The sequence below is a fragment of the Eriocheir sinensis genome, chromosome 15, assembly GCF_024679095.1.
Source record: "Eriocheir sinensis breed Jianghai 21 chromosome 15, ASM2467909v1, whole genome shotgun sequence".
NCBI classification, from domain to species: domain Eukaryota; kingdom Metazoa; phylum Arthropoda; class Malacostraca; order Decapoda; family Varunidae; genus Eriocheir; species Eriocheir sinensis.
Window position 1 is genome coordinate 7,624,166 of NC_066523.1, and position 10,151 is coordinate 7,634,316.

Genomic DNA, 10,151 nt, shown 5'->3' on the forward strand with positions numbered 1-10,151 from the left:
CCCTCCGCCTCCTCCTCCTTTTTTTCTTCTTCTTTATCTTCTTCTTCTTCTTCTTCTTCTACTACTTCTTCTGTTTTCTTCTTCTTTTTCCTTTTCCTCCAACTCCTCCTCCTCCTCCTCCTCCTCCTCCTCCAATCCCGCCGTGATGTCCACCAAGCCTTCCGTCCCTCGATTTTCAACTTTTTCCTTCTCTCTTCCAGTTGTCCTCGTCCGCCCACCTTTGCCTTTTTCAACCCCACGCCTGTTGTCTCTTTTCTCTTGCAGGCTCTTTCCTTTCGTTTTCTTTTATGTTGCTCTTTGTTTCTCACTTTTCTGGCGAATTCATTCACTATTTTGCAGTTTTGTTTTTGCTATATTTTTCTATCACTATATGTCTGCCTTTGTTCGTATCTATCTATCTACTTTTCTACTGGTTATAAATTTATCTGCCTGTTTATCTATCTATCTATGTATGTATCTAGCTGTCTATCTATCCCTCAGTGTATCCTGCATTTTCTTTCTATTTTCTAGTTTTATGCGTGACTATACTTTCCCACATCCATTCTCCTCTCAACATTTATACTTTCCTGCGTCTAACTTCAAATTCTCCCTTCCCTGACTATGAGTTCATTTTGCTCTGGTCTGGCTTTTCCTTTTCACCGAGATATGATTTAAGGTTGTTTGTCAGAAGGAAAAAAAACAAAACGACAGTGGTGAAAGAAGAGGAGAAAAGAAAAAAAAGTTAGAGGAGGAGGAGGAGGAGGAAGGGTGACGATACATACAAGGCTCGGAGGATAATCTGTGGGAAAGAGAAGAGAAGAGGAGAGGAAGAGAAAATAGAGGAGAGAAGGAAGGAAGGGATGGAATGTAGCAGGTATTGGTGTAGCTCAGGTTGAGGGCAAGGAAAGGCAGGTGAGGGTGGAGGGAAGACTAGAAGATAAAGGTAAGGGCGAGGGGAAGAAAATAGACGTAGGGGAGAGTATTAAAGGAAAGTGAGGAAGAGAGGAAACTGTAGAGACGAAGAGAGGTGGAAATGTTATAGAAGAAAATGTACTGAGAAAGATACGAGGAAAACTAGAAGATAAAGATAAAAGTGAGGGGAAGAAAGTGAGCGAATGGGAGACTAAGAGAGATGGAAATGTTAAAAAAGAAAGTGTATAGAGAAAGATACGAGGAAAACTAGAAGATAAGGATAAAAGTGAGGGGAAGAAAGTGAGCGAATGGGAGACTAAGAGAGATGGAAATGTTAAAAAAGAAAGTGTATAGAGAAAGATACGAGGAAAAGTGGAAGATAAGGATAAAAGTGAGGGGAAGAAAGTGAGCGAATGGGAGACTAAGAGAGATGGAAATGTTAAAAAAGAAAGTGTATAGAGAAAGATACGAGGAAAAGTGGAAGATAATGATAAAGTGAGGGGAAGAAAGTGAGCGAATGGGAGTGTATGTGAGGAAAATGAGTAAGTTTGAGAATAAAGAGAAAGAAATGTAGAAAAAGAAATGTATAGAAAATATATATGCAAGGAAGACTAAAAGATATGATAACGGTAAAGGTGAGGGGAAGAAAATGGAAGTATAAGAGAGTATGAAAAAGAAAGATAATAAAGAGCTTGGAGACTAAAAGGGGTGAGAATGTAAAAGAGGAAAATGAATAGAGAAAGATGCGTGCAGGGAGAAAGACAAGAAGATAAGGTAAGGGGAAGGGTGAAGGGGAATAAAAATGACGTACAGAACAATGAAAAGAGAGCGAGTATGAGAGGAAACTGTGGAAACTAATAGAGGTGGAAATATAAAAGAAGAAAATGAAAGATGAAAGACATGTGCAAGAAGAAAGACTAGAGGATAAGGTAAAACGAAGGGTGAGGGGAAGGAAAATGACGTACAGGACTGTGAAAAGAAAGCGAGTGAGAAAGGAAACTGTGGAAACTAAACGAGGTGGAAATGTAAAAGAAGAAAATATGTAGGGAAAGATACGTGCTAGACTAAAAGATAAAACAAAGGTAAGGGAAAAGGGATAAAAATAGACGTAAAGGAGTAAGAATGAAAAGTGAGTTAGGAGGAAAGAAAGTAGGGAAAGAATGTAGGTGGTGGGGAAGTAAAAAAGAAAAAGAAAATCAGTAAGAGAAAATATGTGGAACGAAGACCAGAAGATAATATAAAAGGAGGTGAGAAAATTTAAGTATAGGGATATGAAAGGAAAGTGTGGAAACTAAACGAAAACGACCTCTCTTATGGCCACTCGTCACTCTTCTCTATTATAGGGGAAGCGATTATGACATATTTTCTACACTTTCTTTTTGTTGACCTTGAGCTATTTCCATTGCTGTAAAAAAATTAAAAAACGAGGAGGAAACGTAAAATAATAAAATGAATATAAAAAGATATGTGCAAGGTTGGCTGGGTCGACGTGTGTATCTCATGGCCACGTCTATGCACAGGGCCCTGAATGTCACCCTAATGTCTCTCCTAACGTGGCACCGCATCCTCGTACAAGTGCCAGGGCCGGGGGGAGGGCGGGGTGCGGCGCGGCGCTTCCCCTCGTTAGTCTGTTGGCACTCTTGGCACTCGGCTATGAGGGAGTTAAGCAATACGCATCTAAACGATACTCCGTCACTCCGTCCACTACTGCTCCCACGCCTCTCTTTATTGGGGGGAGGTGTGTGTGTGTGGGGGGTGGAGGGGAGAGGAAGAGCGTGTGTATGTATGTACGTGTGTGGGGTAGAGGGAGAGTGTGTGTGTGGGGTAGAGGGAGAGTGTGTGTGTGGGTGTGGTGGGTGGGTGGGGGGTTTACAGTGAAGGAAGCAGCTCAAGGGCAATAACTAAAACAAATAAGAAAATAACAAAAAGTCCCTTGAATGTGTTTGTGTGTGTAGTGTGTGTGTGTGTGTGTGTGTGTGTGTGTGTGTGTGTGTTCGGTGTGTGTTACAGAAACCAACTTAATATTTATAGGAAAAAATATGGACGGGGTAAACGTATACTATTATAATCATTCTGTTGTTGAACCTTTGTCGTTGCCTGCAAACACTGCATTGGTGACAAACGCAACGCGACGAAACAAACGCAACAACAAACAAACAAAAGCCTTACAAACAAGAGAATTCACTGACATAAGCTTCAGAATCGGATCACAAACGATTATAAATAACAAACTAAATATAAAACTAACACAAAACGACAAAAACCAACAACCCACGTGCCTCGAGCAGCTACAATTTGTATCAACGTGTTATGGCTCGCGGCGCCCCTGACCTCAAGGGACCGATCTGTCAAGGGCTTAACGCATTAGTTCTATTTTCGTGAAGCTGCTCCTCTTTTTTATGGTACTCGTGGTGCGGTGCGTCCCAAGGTGACATCAGAGAACCGAGGCGGAGGCGGCGTCTTCATGTGAGGCTCGGGGTAACAAAAGGGGAATGTCGGCTTTCACCTCCCCATCCTGTGTCTATCCCTATCATTCTTAAGGGGCTCGCACACATTCCCGGTTCCGGTCCCGATCGTCCCCGATCACTCCCGATAAGCCGATCGGGGCCTGACCGCCGGCAAAATAGGCAATAATCCCGGAACCGGCGGCGTACCCCCGGTCTACAGCCGGCCGTCCGGCGGTAAGCCGGCGACCATATATGATTTTCGATTTCTCCGACCGGCGACTGCGGCAGGTCAGCCGACGGTAGACCGCTGGTCTACCGGCGGCAGACCTGCGGCACATCGATTTCTGAGTTTGACATTGCCATGGCTTTACTCAGCTCTCGTGAACGTGAAATTGAACTCCTAACTGCCGACCATCCCCGATCTTATCGGGAGTGATCGGGGACGATCGGGACCGGGACCGGGAATGTGTGCGAGCCCTTTTACTCCTACTCATCTACTTCTTGCTTCTTATTCTTTCTGCTTTCGCCTTCCTCTAGCTCCTGTTTTTACTACTCCTACTCTTACTTTTTTACTTCTTACTTTCTACTTCTTATTCGCTATACAAAAAAGGAGTATCTGCTTTCTTCTTCTCCTCCTGTATCTATCACCGCTACTCCTACTCCTTAACCTTTTGCTTCTAACTTACTGTTCTCGATACTCATTACTGTTTCCTCCTGATTAATCTCCTCTTTACTTCTTGCTTCTTATCTCCTTACTGGTTCCTCAATTCTCCCTTCTCTTGTTTTTACTATTCCTGTCCCTCTTACTCCTTACTTTTTTTCCCTCCTGATTAATCTCCTCTTTGCATCTTGCTTCTAACCTTACTCCTTCCATCTAACTCCTTCTCTACTCCTTTTTTTCTTCCTTCCCCTGTTCTTACTACTCATGTCCTTCTTACTCCTTACTTTATCCTCCTAATTTATCTCTTCTTCTTGCTTATTAATTCGTTACTCCTTCCTACTTATTCCTTCACTATTCCTCTTTTTCTCCCTTCGCCTGTTTTTACTACTCTGGTTCCTCGTCAATTTCCTTCCCGCGCCCTGCCTGCCTCGGGTTCGGCCCCTCGACGCCCTATTAGCTCGTCTAACAGTACAGTGAACCTTTACTGGGGCGACACAGGCAGCGGCGGAGGACGTTTCCCGGACCCAGAGTCACTTGCAGGACGAAACAAACCCAACGACCTCACTCGCCTTCCATCCCCTTCCGCCTCCCTTCCCTTCAGCCTCCTCCCGCCCACTGACATCTCTTACGTCACACCACCCTTCCCCCTTCCCTTACATTCCTCCCATCCTATTCAAAGTTCCCTTATACATTTTACTTTTCTTTACCTATTTCTTTCCCCATGTCAGAGCTCCCTTTTTCTCCCTTCTTCCCCCTCCCCTAAACTTCCTCTCATCCTATTTAAAGCTCCCTTACACATTTTCCGCTACCAGATTCTGCTTTCTTCTCCTTATTCCTTTGCCCATGTCAGAGCTCCCTTTTTCTCCCTTCTTTCCCCTCCCCAAAACCTCCTCCCATCCTATTCAAAGCTCCCTTACACATTTTCCGTTACAAGATTTTGCTTTCCTCTCCCTATTCCCTTTCCCATGTCAGAGATCCCTATTTTCCTCTTCCCTGAACGTCTCTTTTTATCACTTTCATAACCAGAGCTCCTTTTCTCCTCCTCCGTCCCTTTCCTCCTTCTTCCTCTACCATTCCCCTCTTCTTACACTAACCAAAGTTCCTCTACTCACAGCTACATTTCCTCTTCTTCCCTCCTCCTCCTCCTTCTTCTCCCCTAACCAGAACTCCCTTCCTTACCTCATTCCCCTTCCTCCTCCCTTCCCCAACCACGTCTTCCCTCCCTCAGTGATTCCATGATAATCGTCGAGGCGGACGAGAGAACACACAAATACCTCGGCTTGACGCACTGCAGAACACGACTCGCGGGACCGCACATAAACTGGTCGTTTCTCGTCATCAGCGTGCCACTTAAGGCGGGTTACAGCCCCTCGCGTACCCTCAGCCTCAAACCTTTCGTACTCGGCCCATTCTGACACTGGTACGTACTGTGGCAGCGAGGACACGACGAAGGGACGCTGTGAGGGACGGAGGCACGGAGGGATGAAGGAGGATTATGAGGGAGGGAGGGAAGGAGGGAGGGTTGGAAGACATGCGAGGAGGCTTTGATTCTGACATAGCTCGACTTAACTGGCCTCGCTGGGAACGCGCTTATGTCCCCGAGGCAGGACAGGACACACCACACAGGATGATGTTGTAGTGTGTGTGTGGTAATGGGGGGCAGTATGTGAGTTTGAGGTGAGGTGTGTGTGTGTGTGTGTGGTGAGAGAGAGAGAGAGAGAGAGAGAGAGAGAGAGAGAGAGAGAGAGAGAGAGAGAGAGAGAGAGAGAGAGAGAGAGAGAGAGAGAGAGAGAGAGAGAGAGAGAGAGAGAGAGAGATAGAGAGAGAGAGAGAGAGAGAGAGAGAGAGAGAGAGAGAGAGAGAGAGAGAGAGAGAGAGAGAGAGAGAGAGAGAGAGAGAGAGAGAGAGAGAGAGAGAGAGAGAGAGAGAGAGAGAGAGAGAGAGAGAGAGAGAGAGAGAGAGAGAGAGAGAGAGAGAGAGAGAGAGAGAGAGAGAGAGAGAGAGAGAGAGAGAGAAACCGAAACTTACACCCACCACAGTATGAAAAATCTCCCCCAGCTCCCCTCTCCCCTCTCTCCCCCTTCTCCGCCACCCCAGCCACCCATCCCCAGCGGCGCCTCTCCCTGGTCCTCCACAAACACAACAACTTGATAAGATTCGTCTGGTTGGTGCGCCTCGATGCCTTAGGGAAAGTTATGCTTCTTCTTTTTCCTACTTTCTCTCACTTCTTTTTTTTTCGGCGTTTTGCTGGAGGTGAAAGATCCTACCTAACCCGCCTGTCACACGGCTCCGTTATCTGTCCGTTCCTTTTCTTTCTGTTTAAGGTCGTAAATTGTGACTGTGTTTATATTGTTTGTGGGAAGACTCTAAAGTGGGTCTGTCAAGCTTGGTATCACTGTATCGCTCCTCATTTGACTAAGAAGATGATGCGTAACTGTTTCTCTTACTTGTGTGAAATTTCTAAACCTGGCGGCCATATTTGACATTACTACCGATGATTTCTCTTTTTTTATTCAAGAAAATGAGGTAAGAGTTGTTTATGAGGCTTGTTTTTCTTTGGTGTGTGTGCGCCCAGCCGATTTAGTTTCCCTCGTGGACCAGACTGCTCGCTTCTCTTGTAGCGTTTGTCTAGTGAAGCCCAGCACTGATAACGCGACTATTGATTGATTGATTTGTGGGTCAGATAGAAGCTGTGCCACGAAAGTTACCGCTGGCACTCGAAACACCTCGCATCCTCCTTCTCTGCTCCGTGTTTCCATATCCCAGCGTCGAAAACAGCTTCATCAGTTTAATATTTTTTCTTTCGCAAACATCCCGGTAAACAAACGCGCCCCCAGAACAAACACGAGGGCACGGTGACGCGGCCTCTCTCGCTGCGTCCATAAAGTAGCAGTGCGCGTCCTCATCACCGCTGACAACACTCAAATATTTTTTTTTTTTAGTTCGTAAATTCACAGGAATGACCACTAGCCCCCTTGCTTTCCGAGGTTGAGGAGGAGGAGGAGAAGGAGGAGGAGGAGGAGGAGGAGGAGGAGAAGGAGGAGGAGGAGGAGGAGGAGGAGGTAGAGGAGATAACTCAACAAGGGGGACAAGTGGATTGGGGAAGGAGGAAGAGGAGGGGTGAGGAGGAGGGATGAGGATGAGGAGGAGGAGGAGGAGGAGGAGGAGGAGAGAACTCGACAAGGGGGAAAAGTGGATTGGGGAAGGAGGAAGAGGAGGGGGGAGGAGGAGGAGAAGGAACTCGAGTTGGGGGACAGGTGGATTGGGGAAGGAGGCCACCCGGAATGTTCCCTCGAGCCGCTGCCTGGCCTGAGCTACCTATAAAAACCTGGCGCGTCTCCCTGGCACTCCACGGACCGTCTGGCAGCCGCCGCCTGACGGGAAGGAAGTACCGGGCGAGCCGCGACTCCTCGGGCGGAATGCTCTTTGTGGCGGTGTGGTTCTCGGTGCAGATGTTCCCTAAAGTTAACTAGTCTTGTAAACTATTGACTGATTACGGAATGAGGGAAAACTGGTAATAATGGGCACTAATAACTGTAATTGGCATTGTTTTAGATTGTTTTCCTATTTCATGTACTTGAGTGACTGCGCTGCGGTTCCTATTTTACAACAAGAGAGGCAGCTCAAGGGCAAAAAACAAACAAGAAAAGAGTCCGCTAAGCGCTGCTACAGGAAAAGAAAAAGAATGAGAAGCCACTCTGCCTGACGCTTCTACTATACTATACTCATCCGGAACACATAATACAAGACACAACGTTCTCTGGTTCATTGTAATCAAGTCTACCCTCAGGGCCAACGTGCTAGGTCCTCAAATACGCCGGTTTATGATACTAAGACCATTACATTGTACTATAAATACCACAAGACACATGACACAAATTGTACGCCTCCACGCTGTAACATTATCCCCCCTCAGGACCACAGCGCAGAGTCCCCGACAGTCACGGCCCATATTTTTTCGTGTTCCTTTCCCCTTTCCCTCCCCTCTCTCCTTCCTTCCTGTTCTCTTTCCGTCTTTATCAGTATGGTATTTTTTTCCCTTCCCGGGGCATCCGCTGCTCCCGTTTGGCGTGTTCCCACAATCTCGCACAAAAAACGCCTCCCTCCGTCCATCAGGCTGCCGGTGACGTCGCCTGGTATGTCGGAGCGCGAAGACACCGGAAAAAAAATGAAGAAAACGAGACGCGGTGAGTGGAAGTCCCGACCCCCGGAGCGTCTAGGCGGCGGCGAGGCAGCTTGTTCCCGAGACTTTTTTTTTTTTTTTTTTTTTTACAGTGAAGGAAGCAGCTCAGGGGCAAAAATAAATGAAAACATGAAAGTTCGCTAGCACTGTGTTCTATTGAAAGAAAGTCGAGAAAAGAGGAAAAAAAGAGAGGTCAATTTTCGTGTGTGTCTAGCGTTTTGTATCGCTGTTTGTCTGTCTCTAGTATTAGACTGTTGTATTAGACTCTCGTATAATTATCTTATATGAGAATCGCATAGACGTATTTTATAGAGCTTACAAATTTGTGGTCGATGAAGCATCTATTTATCTACGTCTGTCTACCTTTTTTTCTATCGATCTATCTGTCTATCTATATATCTATCAATGTATCTGTGTCTGTCAGTCTATCTCTCTCAAATAAACAAACAAACAAACAAACAAACAAACACACACACACACACACACACACACACACACACACACACACACACACACACACACACACACACACACACACACACACACACACACACACACACACACACACACACACACACACACACACACACACATCCTCTCCCCCTAGTTACATAACACATCAAATCCGCCCATTTCAGCAGCAACACGACAGACAGACACACCTGACAGGCAGCCACGGCTTCCATGCGTGTCACGGGCGGCTACGGGGCGTGGCAGGCGTATTTGTGTCCACGACCTCGTCTTGTGGGGCGTAGTCCACCCGAGGGCGTTGTCAGGACACAATAGTCTTTCGTCCCTACACCGCCCGTTACAGGAGTAGCGAGAAAAACACAACACCTCGCGGGAACAGATAGGGCGCGACGGAAAGAAGGAGATGGGAGAAACATAAGCACAGTACAAGGGAGAGAAGGGGCACGACAGAAAGGAGGAGGAAGAGGAGGAGGAAGAGGAGGAAAAGAAGACGGAGAAAAACTTAGGCATAGTACAAGGAACAGAAAGGACAGACAGAAAGGAAGAGGAGGAGGAGGAGGAGGAGGAGACGGGGATGATCATAAGCATAATATAAGAAACAGAAAGGATACGACAGAAAGGAGGAGGACGAGGAGAAAAACAAGTGTAATACAAAAATAAAACAAGTAATTGTCCCAAAGTAACCCCTTGGAGGAAGAGTCGTCAGGACATCAACTGTACCCTCGCCGGAGAGAGAAAAAAAGACCAAGAAAAAACGTAATAAAAGGAGAAAACATTTAGAGAAAGCGACTTACAAGACGGCAACAGGTACCAGTCTCGCAGCAACACCCTGGAGGAGGGAAAGAGCCGCCAGGGCCTCACCTACACCCACGACAGAGCGAGTAACATACAACAGCTCGCAGGGAGACACGAGGCAGGGAAGAGGAGACGACAACTAAGCACAAAAAAAAAAAAAACATAATACAAAAACACAAGTCACAGGCTCACAATTAAACTCTAAGGCATCAACAAAACCCATTTTTCTTTGCTTTTGTCTTTACAGTAGTGGTGCAGAGTTTTTCTAAGTCTTACACTCGTGAATCATTTGCAAGCCTGTTAACAGTACTATGATTTTCGTGCCCCCAGCGTCTGTTATTTAGTTATCGATGTGCGAAGTGACGGCATAAACTGTGAGACTTCCCTACCCTTACAACGAGGAGCAAAGAAACAGACCCACAATGGAGACTATGAGAAAAAGCAACGTTCGTGAGTTATTCGCAAAATTATTAACAATGCCCATCACCTTGTCGATGTGTGAAGAAGTGACGACGCAAATTGTAGACTATCACGACCCATACATCGGAGAATAACGAAACATACCCATGACGGAGAGAAAAAGAGAGAACAAGTGACGAACAACAAGAACGCAAAGAACAACCTCCAGGAACACCTTGACGGAGGAGAGACACACAGGTGACCCTCAACGAGACCCACGCCGCGGAGACCCCTTGGCCGCGGC